At 37.8% G+C, this 14,936-nt stretch overlaps 1 protein-coding gene across 1 annotated transcript in view; it reads left to right on the plus strand.

The window, feature by feature from the left end:
• Positions 1–12,162: 12,162 nt before the first annotated feature.
• Positions 12,163–14,936, plus strand: part of MAP2 (microtubule associated protein 2) — a gene marked incomplete at its 3' end in the record, with an annotated part of 271,023 nt that continues 268,249 nt past the window's right edge. The window contains exon 1 of the mRNA XM_082841679.1: positions 12,163–12,293. The remainder of the gene's footprint in view (positions 12,294–14,936) is intronic.

A 14,936-nucleotide genomic window follows, 5' to 3' on the forward strand; every position in this document is an offset into this window, starting at 1 on the left:
CTATAAGACACTGATGAAAGAAATTAAAGATGATACAAACAGATGGAGAGATATACCATGTTCTTCGATTGGAAGAATCAACATTGTGAAAATGATTCTACTACCCAAAGCAATCTACAGATTCAATGCAATCCCTATCAAATTATCAATGTCATTTTTTACGGAACTAGGACAAATCATCTTAAAATTTGTATGGAGACACAAAAGACCCTGAAGAGCCAAAGCAGTCATGAGGGGAAAAAACGGAGCTGGAGGAATCAGACTCCCTGACTTCAGACTATACTACAAAGCTTTAGTAATCAAGACAATATGGTACTGGCACAAAAACAGAAACATAGATCAATGGAACAAGATAGAAAGCCCAGAGATAAACCCACGCACCTATGGCCAACTAATCTGTGACAAAGGAGGTAAAGATATACAATGGAGAAAAGACAGTCTCTTCAATAAGTGGTGCTGGGAAAACTGGACAGCTACATGTAAAAGAATGAAATTAGAACACTCCCTAACACCATACACAAAAATAAACTCAAAATGGATTAGATACCTAAATGTAAGACCGGACACTATAAAACTCTTAGAGGAAAACATAGGAAGCACACTCTTTGACATAAATCACAGCAAGATCTTTTTTGATCCACCTCCTAGAGTAATGGAAATAAAAACAAAAATAAACAAGTGGGACCTAATGAAACTTAAAAGCTTTTGCACAGCAAAGGAAACCATAAACAAGATGAAAAGAGAACACTTAAAATGGGAGAAAATATTTACAAATGAGTCAACGGACAAAGGATTAATCTCCAAAAATATAAACAGCTCATGCAGCTCAATATCAAAAAACAAACAACCCCATCCAAAAATGGGCAGAAGACCTAAATAGACCTTTCTCCAAAGGAGATATACAGATGGCCAAGAAGCACATGAAAAGCTGCTCAGCATCACTAATTATTAGAGAAATACAAATCAAAAGTACAATGAGGTATCACCTCCCACCAGTTAGAATGGGTTTCATCAGAAAATCTACAAACAACAAATGCTGCAGAGGGTGTGGAGAAAAGGGAACCCTCTTGCACTGTTGGTGGGAATGTAAATTGATACAGCCACTATGGAGAACAGTATGGAGGTTCCTTAAAAAACTAAAAATAGAATTACCATATGATCCAGCAATCCCACTACTGGGCCTATACCCAAAGAAAACCATAATTCAAAAAGACACATTCACCCCAATGTTCATTGCAGCACTATTTACAATAGCCAGGTCATGGAAGCAACCTAAATGCCCATTGACAGATGAATGGATAAAGAAGATGTGGTCCATATATACAATGCAATATTACTCAGCCATAAAAGGGAATGAAATTGAGTCATTTATTGAGACGTGGATGAACCTAGAGACTGTCATAGAGAGTGAAGTACGTCAGAAAGAGAAAAAGAAATGTCGTATATTAACGCATGTATGTGGAACCTAGAAAAATGGTACAGATGAACCGGTTTGAAGGGCAGAAGTTGAGACACAGATGTAGAGAACAAACGTATGGACACCAAGGGGGGAAAACCATGGTGGGGTGGGGATGGTGGTGTGCTGAATTGGGCTATTTGGATTGACATGTACACACTGATGTGTATAAAAGTGATGACTAATAAGAATCTGCAGTATAAGAAAACAAACAAAAAAACAACTAATACTAAACTTTCTTTGGGTTATTTGTATGGAAATATGTTAATATAAATGTTTCAGACATTACATGAAATTTCTAAAAATCTTATATGTTCTGGTACAATGTTATAAGTCATAATTCTAGTTATTACTTTAAAATGTATATCTCAGAAATAACTAAATTTCCTTTTCAATTGCATTATTATGAACTTTCATCAAATCTTTAACCGTGGTCATTTTTAAGTCTTTTGTCATTTACAGACAGTTCTAGGTGTACTCTGATGCTTTTGCAAAAATGTTCCTATAAAAGGGTTTCATCTTCAAGGAATTCATGGAGAAGACTCTGACAAGTACAGGTTTCTGGTAACAGACTATACTGCTGAACAGAATGAATAAGCATTTTCAGAACTCTAATGGAAAACTGATGAATTCATAAAAGTGCTAACAAAAGATCAAGATAAAAAAATTAATTACATGGGACTGAGTGAACTGATGAGGATGATTATAATTTTTGTGACTTTCTGTTTGAATTAAAAAAAAAATCCCACAAGGACTCAGAGGCAAAAAATACACAAATCAATTTTCACTGCAAAGTAAAGGAGCTGTTACAGTGGAGGATTACTGGACTGAATGTCAGTATTATAACATAGTATAAGTGTGTTTCGTGTTTGGTAATTGCAATCATTGTTGCTTTTGTTGTGGTCATCCATTTACAATGCTTGGTGTCAGTTTATTTATCTCCTATATAAATAAAATACAGTGTGTGTGTGAAAGAAAAATAAAAAAAAGGCTACTCTTCCCACCCTGCACTGAATTGTCTTGGCAAAAAACACAAAAAGAAGTGTAACACTAAAAATAATACAGAAAAATTAATAAAAACCTAAATAAATGTAAACACATCCTGGGTTCATGGACTGGAAGACAATATTGTAATAACAGCAATATTCCCAACCTAATCTATAGATTTAACGTAATCCTTATCATTGAGACTCATATTCCCCAATTTCAAAAGCTATTACAAAGTGTAGTGTTTGCATAAGGATGGACATATAGATCAATGGAACAGAAATGAGATTCCAGAAATAAACCCTCATATTTTTGGTCAATTGATTTTCAAAGGATATGTCAAAACCAATTCAATGGCAAAGACATGGTTTTCAAGGAATGGTGCTGGGACAACTGGTCGGACCTGTACCACACACCATGTAAAAAATTAACTCAAAATGAAGCAAACACCTAAATGTGTCTGGCTGCTTTAACTTAGCAAAATGTCCTTGAGGTTTATCTTGATTGTTGCGTGTATCACTATTCTGTCCCATTAATTCTGTAGTAGCATTCTAGTGGGGAACTATATCACAATTATGCATTCACTAGTTTAGGAACATATGGATGGTTTCCAATTTTCAGCTATTATGAATTATGCTGCTATGAACATGAAGATAAACATCCTTGTGTGGACACGTTTTCATTTTTCTTGGGGAGATAGCTGAGAGTGGAATACCGAGGTTATATATAAGTGCACATTAAATTTTTTAAAAGCAGACAAACTCTTTTCCAAAGCGGGTAATACAATTTTATACTTTTACCAGCACTGTATGAGAGTTCAGTTTCTTCACATCCACACCAACACTTCATATTTCCAGTCTTTGTGATTATATCCTTTCCAGTGTGTATGTACTGGTACTTCATGTTTTGAATTTGCATTTTCCTAATGGTTAATTATATTAAGCATCTTTTTATGTCTTAGTAGCCATTACCATATATTTTGTGGTAAAGTAACTATTCAAATTTTTAGTCTTTAGAGTGAGTAAGATAGGCTCTTTATCTTCTTATTATTGAGTTCTGAAGAGTTCTTTATAACTTTTATACACAAGGACATTTATAGGATACATAATTGTTGTTTTGTAAACTTCAGAGTTTCCCAGGCAAAATATGAAATTGGCCCTTGTATATGGAGGGAGAGACTAAAAAAAGAGGTACACTACTCCAGATTGTTAGGTTTCAAGGATTAATATGTAAGGGAACTTACCTGCAAGACTTGTCTTGGGCACCTGACTGACAGAATCTTAAAAGTTTATATAGAGGCCTTAACTGGGTTCAGTCACATATACCAACCAGATGGTCTCAACAACACATTGCTCTCTCAAGGCTTCATACTTGAAAATGGGTCCCATGGTGCAAACGGTGGGCAGAAAGTACATCCCAAGGATAGGGGTGGGGGTGAGGAGCCTCTGATTGCCTGGGTCCAGCTCAATGGGCAATTGGCCATCAGGCCCTCTTGAAGATCACCTCCAACAACAATTTAGAAGTATTTCCTCCCAGTCCTCAGCTTGTTTGTTTTTTTTTTTCTTAATGGAGTCTTTTCAAGAGTAAAAGCTTTTAATTTTGGTTATATCATTTTTTTTCCATTTAGTATCACAGTTTTGGTGACCTACCTAAGAATTCTTTGCCTAATCTGAAGTCACAAAGATCTTTCTCTTGTTTTATTCTAGTTTCGTAATTTTATCTCTCATATTTACATCTCTGATCCATTTTGAGTCAACTTCTGATACACTTTTTTAGGGTCACATAGAATATTAACCAAGATAGACTCTATGCTTGGCCATAAAACAAGCTTCAAAACATTTAAGAGAATTAAAATCATACAAGGTATGTTTTCTACCACAATGGAATTAAATTAGAAATTGATTATCAATTAGTAACTTTCAAATCCATTTCTATATGCAAATTAGAGAGTCACAATGTATTTTGAACTAAATGATAATGAAAACATAACATGTCAAAATTTGTGGAATGCAGGTAATGCTGTGTATAGAGAGAAGTTTATAGTTTTAATGCTTATTTTTGGAGACAAGAAAGCCTAAACTCATTGATATAAACTTCTATCCTAGGAAGCTAATAAAAAGTAGCAAATTAAATACAATGAAAAAAGAAGAAAGAAAATTATCAAGATAAGTGCAGAAATAAATGAAACAGAAAAGAGAAAACTGATTGAGAAAAGCAATGAAACTAAAAGATAGTTCCCTGAAAATCATTAAAATTTATAAGGCTCTATGTAGACTTATAAAGATAAAAAAATAGAAGACATGTTATCAATAACAAGAATAAAAGCAGGGGCATCACTAAATGATACAAAATGATCCTAAAGATAAAAAAGGATAATAAATAACTCTAAGAAAATTTGACAATAATTTACATAAAATGAGAAAATTCTTCAAAGGACACAAATTATCCCTGAATCAAGAAGAAACAGGAGGGGTTTCCCTGGTGGTGCATTGGTTAAGAATCTGCCTGCCAATGCAGGGGACACGGGTTCGAGCCCTGGTCCAGGAAGATCTCACATGCCGCAGAGCAACAAAGCCCTTGCACTACAACGACTGAGCTTGTGCTCTAGAGCCCATGAGCCACAACTACTGAGCCCACGTGTCACAACTACTGAAGCCGGCGCACCTAGAGCCCATGCTCCACAACAAGAGAAGCCACTGAAATAAGAAGCCTGTGCACTGCAACGAAGAATAGCCCCCGCTCGCCACAGCTAGAGAAAGCCCGCGTGCAGCAACGAAGACCCGATGCAGCCAAAAATAAATAAATAAATTAATTAATTAAAAAAAAAAAAGAACAGGAAAGTTGAATAGTACTATATCTATTAAGAAAATTGAATTTGCTATAAAAAACTTTCCCACAAAGAAAACTTCAGACTCATATCACTTCAGTGGTAAATTTTATCAAACATTTAAGGAAGAAATAACACTAATTATATATATATATATATATATATATATTTTCCAAATATATATGAGGAGAAAAGAAAAAAATACCTCACCAATTATTTTAGAAGTCCAGCAATACCTGATTAAAATAAGCAAAGATTTTACAAAAAAGAAAACTACTGACAAATATCCCTCTTGAACACAGATGCAAAATTTCTGTGAGATATATTTGCAAAACTATTCTAACATATATATAACATATATGTATATAATGACAAATCAAGATTTATGACAGGATTTTACATTGGTTTAGCATACAAAAATTTATGTAATTCATCATACCTTTAGAATAATGGAAAAAAATAATATTTTTATTTTAATAGACATAAAACATTTAACAATATTCAAATACAAATTTATGATAAAAACTCTCAGCAAAGTAGTAATAGAAGGGAACTTCCTCAATCTTATAAAAGGCAAGTAAAAAAATTTATAGCTAACATGATAGGCAAAGTTTAAAATGTGAATTATCCCTCTAAGATCAGAAAAAAATGCAAAGACATCCTCTCTAATCAGTTCTGTTTAACACTGTACTGGAGGAGCTAGACATTGCAGCAAGAAAAGAAGAAAAAAAATAGGCATACAGTTTAGAAAAAAAGTTCTTTGTAGACATCATCATGTACATAGAAAACCCTACTAAATGTACCAAACAGCTTCTTGAACTTACAAGCGAGTCTAGAAAATTCATAGAATGCAAGATTCCTCTAAAAAATTAAGTGTATTTCTATGTACAAGCAATGTATACTTAGAAATTAAAATTTTTAAAAAGTACCATTTACAATAGCTTTAGGAAACATGAGTAATTTAGAGATAATTTTAAAGACATATATGTGAAACTTGTCCACAAACACAACAAAACATTGCAGATAAGTATTCAATAACACAGCTTAACAAATTTGGAAGAGTAGACACTATAAGAATTATGCTATCAGACTACAATGGAATTAAACTAGAAATTTATAACAGATCACTCCAAAAATATTTGGAAAGTTTCCAAATATTTGTAGATTAAACAACACACCAAAATAACTCATGGCTCAAAGAAAAGCCTTGGGAGAAATTTAAAAATATTTTGAAATAAATGAAAATGAAAATACAACCTATCAAAATTTGTGGGAAACAGTCAAAGCACTGCTTAGAGGAAAATTTATAGCATTAAATGCATATATTAATAATAAAATTATTATTAATCATAAAAACCAGTGCAGAAATCAATGAAAACAGGAAAATAATTGAGAAAATCAACAAAATCAAAAGATGGTTTTTGAAAAATTCGATAAAATTGATAAGCCCCTAGCCATACAATCAAGAAAAAGAGAGAAGATATAAATTATAAATTATTATAATTATTATAAGAAATGAAAGAGTGCCATCACTACTGATCCCACAGACATTAGAAGGAAATAAAGGAATATTACTAACAACGCTATGCTCACATATTGATAACAAAGATGAAATGGACCAATTCTTCGAAAGACACAATCTATCAAAACCCACACAAAGGGGGCTTCCCTGGTGGCACAGTGGTTGAGAGTCTGCCTGCCAATGCAAGGGACACAGGTTTGTGCCCTGGTCCGGGAAGACCACACCTGCCGCGGAGCGGCTGGGCCCGTGAGCCATGGCCGCTGAGCCATGGCCAATGGGCCTGCGCGTCCGGAGCCTGTGCTCCGCAACGGGAGAGGCCACAACGGTGAGAGGCCTGCGTGCCGCAAAAAAAAACCATACAAAGAGAAACAATCTGAATAGGCTTAAATCTATTAAATACATTGAATAAATAATAATCTTCCAAAACATACAGCAACAGGCTTAAAAGGTTTCACTGGTGAATTCTATCAAATATTTAAACAAATGACACCATTTTTATTCAATCTGTTCCACAAAGTAGTAGCAGAGGGAGCACTTCCTAACTCATTCTATAAGGTCAGCATAACTTTAAATATCAAAAACAGACAAAGAAGTTACAAGAACTGGAGAACTACAGCTAATATCTTTCATGAACATAGATGCAAAACTCTTCAACAAAATATTAGCAAATTAAATCCACAATGTATAAAAATAATTATAAACCATGACCAAGTGGAATTTATTCCAGGTATGCAATACTGTTTTAACATTAAAAGATCAATCGATTTTACCTCTCACATCAAGAGGATAAAAAAGAAAGGTCATATGATCTTATCAATAGTTGCAGGAAAATCATTTGATAAAATCAAACTCCCATTCATGAGAAAACCTCTCAGCAAATTAAGAATAGAGGGGAACTTCCTCAACTTTATAATAAACATGTACAATCTACAGCTAACATCATATTTAATGGTGAGAAATTAGATGCTTTCCCTCTAAGACTGGGAACAAAGTAAAATTGTCCCCTCTCATCTCTCCTGTTCAACATCATACTGAAAGTCTAGTTAATGCAATAAGACAATAAAAGCAAATAAAAGGTATACAGATTGGGACAGCAGAAATAAAACTCTGTTTGCAGGTGTAAAACTCTTTGATTGTATATGTAGAAAATTCCAAAGGATGGACTAAAAAAATTTGCCTGGAACTAATAAGAGTTTATAACTAGGTTGCAGGATACATGGTTAATAGACAAAAGTCAATTTCTTTCTTATATTTGGCAATGAGCAATTTACATTTGAAATTAAAAACGTAGTATCATTCACATTAGTACCAAGAAAATAAAATACTTAGGTATAAATCTAGCAAATTATGTGTAAGATCTGTATAAGAAAAACTAAAAAAACTCTCATTAAGGTAATCAAAGAAGATATAAATAAATGAGTAGGAAGATTCAATATTGTCAAGATATCAGTTCTTACCAACTTGATCTATAGATTCAATGCAATCACAAGCAAAATCCTAGCAAGTTACTTTGTGCATATGGACAAAGTTATCCAAAAGTTTATATGAAAAGGAAAGAGACCCAGAACAGCCAATATAAGTTTGAAGAACAAAGTTGGAGGACTGATATTACCTGACATCAAGGCTTATTATAAAGCTACAGTAATCAAGACAGGATAGTATTGGCAAAGGAGGAAATAGACCAATGCAACACGACAGAGAGCCCCAAAATAGACTCATACAAATATATTCAACTGATCTTTGATGAAGAAGTAAGGGCAAATCAATGGAGAAAATATAATCTTTTCAACAAAGGTTGCTAGAACAACTGGACATCCACATGCAAAAAATGAATCTAGACACAGACCTTGCACCCCTTACAATAATTAACTCAAAATGAATCATAGACCTTGCTATAAGCTGAATATTTGTATCCCCCCCAAAATTCATACATTGAAACCTAATGCCCAATGTGATGGTACTGGGAGGTGGGGTTTAGGGAGGTCCTTAGGTCATGAGGGTGGAGTCCTCATGAATGGGATTGGTGCTTTTATAAAAGAGGCCCTAGAAAGCTCCCTTGCCCCTTTCACCATGTGAGGACACCAAAGAAGGTTCTGTTCATGAGGCTATGGGCCCCCACCAGACACTGAATCTGCTGGCACCACGCTCTTGGACTTCCCAGCCTCCAGAACTGAGAAATAAGTGTTGTTTATAAGCCACCCAGTTTATGGTATTTTTATTAGAGTGGACTGAATGGACTAAGAGCTAAATGTAAAACACAAAGTTCTTAAACTCTGTAAGATAATGTCGGAGAAAATCCTAGAAATCTTGAGTTTGACAATGAGTTTTTAAATATGACACTAAAAGCATGATTCATGAAAAAAAACTGATAAGTTGGACTTCATTAAAAATAAAAAGTTTTGCTCCGTGAAAGACACATGTTCCCCTGCTAACCGAAAGTACAACGTTTCTATAAGACATTTGGTAAGCTGAACGGCATAAAGTGAAGAAGAAATTACCTTAGGACACGGCTTGCTAATGGATGCACAGATGCTCACAGACACAGTTCAAAGCTACGGGGGCTTGATGGGGTTGGGTGGTGTCACTCTCACTGCTCAGGTGTGTCTGCCTCTATTAACGGCTGGCTGCAAAACAAACATTGAATGCTATTTTCGCTTTTTTTTGGTCTTTTTTTTTTGTAAAAGCAAAAATCCTTTCTGATTTCTTTCAGTTAGTGAAAACACGTCTTTTGTAAAAGAGAAGTGGCATAAAGCGAACTTTTAGAAAGCAGGGGATCCCTGTAATGGGAACTCTGTACTTTCTGTTCAATTTTGGGTTTTCTTTTTGTTTTTTGGTGTTTTTTTTGCGGTACGCGGGCCTCTCACTGTTGTGGCCTCTCCCGTTGTGGAGCATAGGCTCTGGATGCGCAGGCTCAGCAGCCATGGCTCACGGGCCCAGCCGCTCCACGGCATGTGGGATCTTCCCGGACCGGGGCACGAACCCGTGTCCCCTGCATCGGCAGGCGGACTCTCAACCACTGCACCACCAGGGAAGCCCCAATTTTTTTTTTTTTGATGTAAAACTGCTCTGAGAAATAAAACCTGTTAATAATAATTAAAAAAAAACCTCAAGAAGACTTAAATAAATCAAGATCTATACCATGTTCATGGATTAGAAGACAATATTATTAAGATGGCAATTCTGCCAAAATTGACCCATAAATTCACCACAATTCCAATCAAAAACAGTATTATTTTAATAGAAATTGACAAGGCCCCAAAACTTATGTAAAAATGCAAAGTACTAGATGATTCAAAAGAATTTTGAAAAAGAAGAGTAAAACTGTAGGACCTGACAATACCCGACTTCAAGACTAACAGTAAAACTAAAGTAATCAAAGAAATATTTTGGTTTGCAGACAATGAGGTTGGGCAGGATTGTGTTCAATGCTGGAACACAATATCTTTTTACTTTAAACTCAAAGTTGATGCAGACCCAGGGGAGTTCTACCTGAAATGAAGGAAGGCAGAAAGAGCAACAACACCTTAGAACTTTATTGTTGTGTCAAATAGCACGGAACTAATAGGAACTGAGAAATACTCAATAATAGGACTATACAGGATTGAAGATATACTCTTAATGAGCATCTGTAGCTGTGTGCCAGGTCAAGAATGTCAACTGCTAACACTCTAGCAGGATTCTTACTCCTTCTTTCCAACCATATCATTTCATAGTCCCCTAAGACCTCCTTCTTCTCAATCGGATCACTTTCGGAGGAGGAGCCCTAAATCCTCCAACCCCTCTGTTACTTGGTATGCCCTGATACTTCCAATCTCACTTCGAGCACTGGGATGTGGGGTGAAACTGGACAGAGGGAAACAATACTCAGAGCGTGGGGTATGATTTTGGAAACCAGGGTTTCAGACTTTGTTCTGTTATGGTCTCTAATCTTTACAGTGTCCCATCATTAGGTCTCTTTTTCAATCTGAAAATTGAGGGAAGTGGACCAAATGTCTGAGAAATGAACTCTAATGTTCTATGGTTTTATAATTCTATGGATAATTTAAGTGACAAAACCAAATTATAACTACTGTTGAAACTGCACAGACCATACCCCATTATCTTGGTAACCTTAAAAACACCTTGTTAGTATTCCATATAGAAGCTTGAAACAATTCTAAGTTGCATCTTACCTCTCTTACTTACAATGAAGTGATGTTCTATGATTATGAAGATTCCATGGTAAACAATCATCTGTTTTCTCAGTTGGACACATCTCTTTCAAAAGTATTTAACAGGTAATTCTTTTAAATGGTGACATTTCAAGGTCAATGTTTTCTGTGCTTCATATTCTTCACAGACTCTTCTTATTATCTAATTATATCTTCATATTAAATATGCCATAGGAGTAGGGATGACATATTTTAATCCTCATTTGACACAGTCATACATGAGATTTAGATGAAATGAATTGACTCTGGATCATACACCTGGGTCTCTAGAATGTAATATCCAAAAAGGCAGGGATTTTTTGGGGGGGGAGGGGCGTTCTGTTTTATTCACTGATGTTTCCATAGTGCCTAGAACAGTGCCTGACACAGCAGATTTAATACACATTTGTTGAACGAATAAATGAATGAACAAATCTGATTAGTGACGGAAGAGGTCTAGTAATTCTCTAAACCCTCAACCATTGTTCCTTTAGTATTGACAAGCGTTGTTCTCTGTCCTCATGCTCTCCCCAATTTTCCTATCTTTTCTGGAAGCAGCTGTCCGGAGGTTTGTGGAGGAAAGGCCAGTGAGCCCTCGCCACTGAGGGGTAACCGGAACCCCAGCCTCACAGTGATGGAGCAGGGAAAGGAGGGGCGTCTATGGGGCACTCCTCCTTGAGGTACTAAAGCTTACGCTCCCCTGAGTTTACCAAGGACGTCGGAAAAGAAGGTTCGCTGGGTCCTTCTGTCCCGAGGATGCTGGTCTCACACAGCTTCTGGTGGCGGAGGTGGGCGGTGAGGGTGGAGGGATTCTCTAAAGAGGGCCCCATGGTCCCAGGCCCAAAGTGGCCCGGGTTTGGCCGGCGCGCTGAGGCTGCCACTCTCGCGGGTCCCGCCTGGCGGCTGGCTGGCAGCGGCGAAAGGCGGGGCGGTCGCGCTCCCCTCCGGGACGCTGCGGCTGTGCCCGCCCCAGCCCCGCCCCCGCCGCCGACCCGGCCGCCGATCGGGCGGGGCTTGTGGGGGGCGGGAGGCGGGGCCTGAAGAGGGCGGGGTGGCCGCGCGCGGAGCCGGCGGCCAGGGCGACGCTCAGACTGGGCCGGGCGCTCCGGCTGCGCGGGCTCTCGGGCGCCGCGGCGACAGCATCCTCCTCCTCCTCCTCTCTTTCTTTTCTTCCCCTCCGCTTCTTTCTTTTCTTTATCCTTCTTCCCCTGCCCCGTCCCCCCCTCTGCTCCTTCTCCGGAGGACGTTAGGTCCTCAGGTCCCTGAACGGTGGCAGCGACGACCGCGGGTGCATCCAGTTTCTGCGCCCAGGTAAGAGAGCCGTCCCCACCTCTGTATAGGGTGCTTTTCTTTCTCCTGCCTCGCCCACCGCGTAGAGGGAGAAGGAGCCCAGGAAAGGAATGGGAATGGGGAGGGGTTGTCTCGTCCTCTGTGCCTTGGAAGCAGGCACAGGTTGGCCGAGCTGTCCAGTCTTCCAGCTGGCGGAAGCTTCAGGCCCGGCCTCTCTAGGTGTCACTACTACGCAGCAGGGGACCAGGGCTGCTACCTGGGTTCTAGATTTGTAGAAGGGTGTGTGACCTCGGTAAGTACCACTTTGAAACGCCCGGGAATTTACGTCGGGTTAGGATATCTGTCTTGAGAGATATCCTTGTAAAACAATTTCGAGATAGAGGTTTTCTGGGGTTTTTTTGTTTTTTGTTTGTTTGGTTTTTTTGTCCATCTAACTGCAGAGAACTGCACACTGACGAATGAGTAAGTTAGAGAAGCCTTGTCAATTTGACATCATTTTCCCTGTAATTCTCTCAGAAACAGCTTGGAAGAGCAAGATTGATGAATATTTATAATTTTAGGAAAATGAAAAATTAATGTCTGGTCTTGTTGGAGGGCGGGACACGAAAAAATGAGTCTGGGTGAGCTTGAGCGTCCACGTAGTCTCTTTTTAAACGATGGGGGTGGGAAGCAGCATATACAGTGCATCTGTTTTCTTTTTCTTCTTAAAAGGTGCTTTGGGGGCTGCAGTGCTAGATGCCTTCCTTCCCCAGCCTCTTCTTTTGTTTAAGGATGGAAATTTAAAGAAGGAGTGTGTGAGAGGAGCCAGGAGTGGGGATGTGTGTGTTTGGGTGTGTGTAGGGGGGAGGGGGGAGTAAAACGGATGGGGTCAGAAAAAAAATCCTTGAAAACTGGAAATGGATGTTATATTGCCTAGCATCAGGGTTTCAGGGTTTTGTCAGAAAGTAAAAAAAGCTTTATTAGCAACAAGCCCGTTTGTAACAACTGCTGTGTGCCATCAGCTGTAAGCCCTTAGCATAATGCTTCCAGCACGTAGACCCTTTAAAACTGACTCGATGTGAAGGGTTTTTGTTTAAATGCTCTCACACACACACAAGCATGCACAGGGGTATGGTGGTACACACCACATACACACACACACACATAAACACATTTGCATATATAATACACTATATACCTAATGTTGAAAAAGGGAGTGGATAATTAAAGATGAATCTTTAAATATTTATCCTTGAAGGTTTGGGATTATGGGGTGAATGAAATTTGTAGTGCAAAACAAATATATGTTGTTGGGTGGTATATAATTTTGGATGTGAGGCAAAAGGATTAATGAATATCCATAAGGTACTAACTTAAATGTTAAAAATATAATTTATTTTAAAATGATCGGTCTGGGAGAGGAAATGACTGCTAACTGAAATTGAGGTTTGCAGCCTCAGTGAGGCGATGGAGAACAAAGCCTTTTACGTGAGCCACATTATGCAAAATGTCCCATGCTTGAGCTGCAGGTACCAGCCTAGTATAAAGCATAGCTCTGTGACCCTGTCATTTCACTGTGGGCAATTATAATTTTTTTGGCAATGAAAATAGATTAAATAAATAAAAGCTCTTGAGAATGCCCAGGAGGAAGATTATAGCCTTTCACTTGAATGTGACTCAAAACACCCATTTAACTGGGCAATTGGTGTCTACATATTTTGGTAGAAATCTTTATGAATCTGTAAAAAATCATGGGCATTTCAGTCACCCCCTCTTCATGCACAAAAGCATTTCCTTCTTAAGGAAAGGTGAAAGGCATTTTTGTCTTTCAGTAAAAAATGTTATATTTGCATGTGTATGTATGTGGTGTGTACCACCATACGCCTGTGCATGCTTGTGTGTGTGATTTTACATTGCTTTCCTGGTAATTTCATCTGGTTATCGTAGGTTTACATCTGGAATCACGATTTGCATGTGATCAGAGCTATTGTGCCTTTAGGATCAGTGGTACATGCTGTTTATCTGTCCGTGGTTTATTTAATTTTAGTATTTCACAATATGCTATAATGTTATTTAATTTCCAAAATTCTTTTTGTTGTTTTTATTTTACCCATAAGCAGAAATTTGCTTAACATACATCTGGAGATCTAAGCAATTTAAAAATTGAGCTTCCTTTTTTAAAAAAAATAATATTTTAAATACATGAATTTTCATTTTCTTTGTTTCCCTCCTCTTTTCATTTCCCTTGCCCCCATCAAGTAACCTGTTTCTTTGTGACTGTCAATGCTGCTTTCAGCTTCTAGTTATTGTCTAGACTATCAAAAGTAGAGCCAGTTTCTCAGGAATTTCAAATTTAGGATTTGTTAATTCTCTGTAGCAACTCTCCGAGGATGACTTGTTTACAGCACCTCCTCAGGGAGGAGAAGGAGAAAAAATGTGCGGAGAGAGCATGACCCAGTGAAACCAGCACAGCCATTACCTCATCCTAGTAGCTACTTCAGATTCATTGAGAGAGCAGGCATCCTCTCAGTGGAAACCAAACACCAGGAGCACACCCATCTCAAGGCAGATGCCTTTCTCCTCCCATAGCAGCCTCTGCTGTGTTGCTCTGCTGAGGTTAAAGGGATATTTTCTCTTTTATGGATTTCTTTTCAAGGATCTTGAACTTGGTCATAAGTATGCAAC

Source organism: Leucopleurus acutus (assembly GCF_964270905.1).
Source record: "Leucopleurus acutus genome assembly, chromosome: 6".
Classification (NCBI taxonomy): Eukaryota; Metazoa; Chordata; class Mammalia; order Artiodactyla; family Delphinidae; genus Leucopleurus; species Leucopleurus acutus.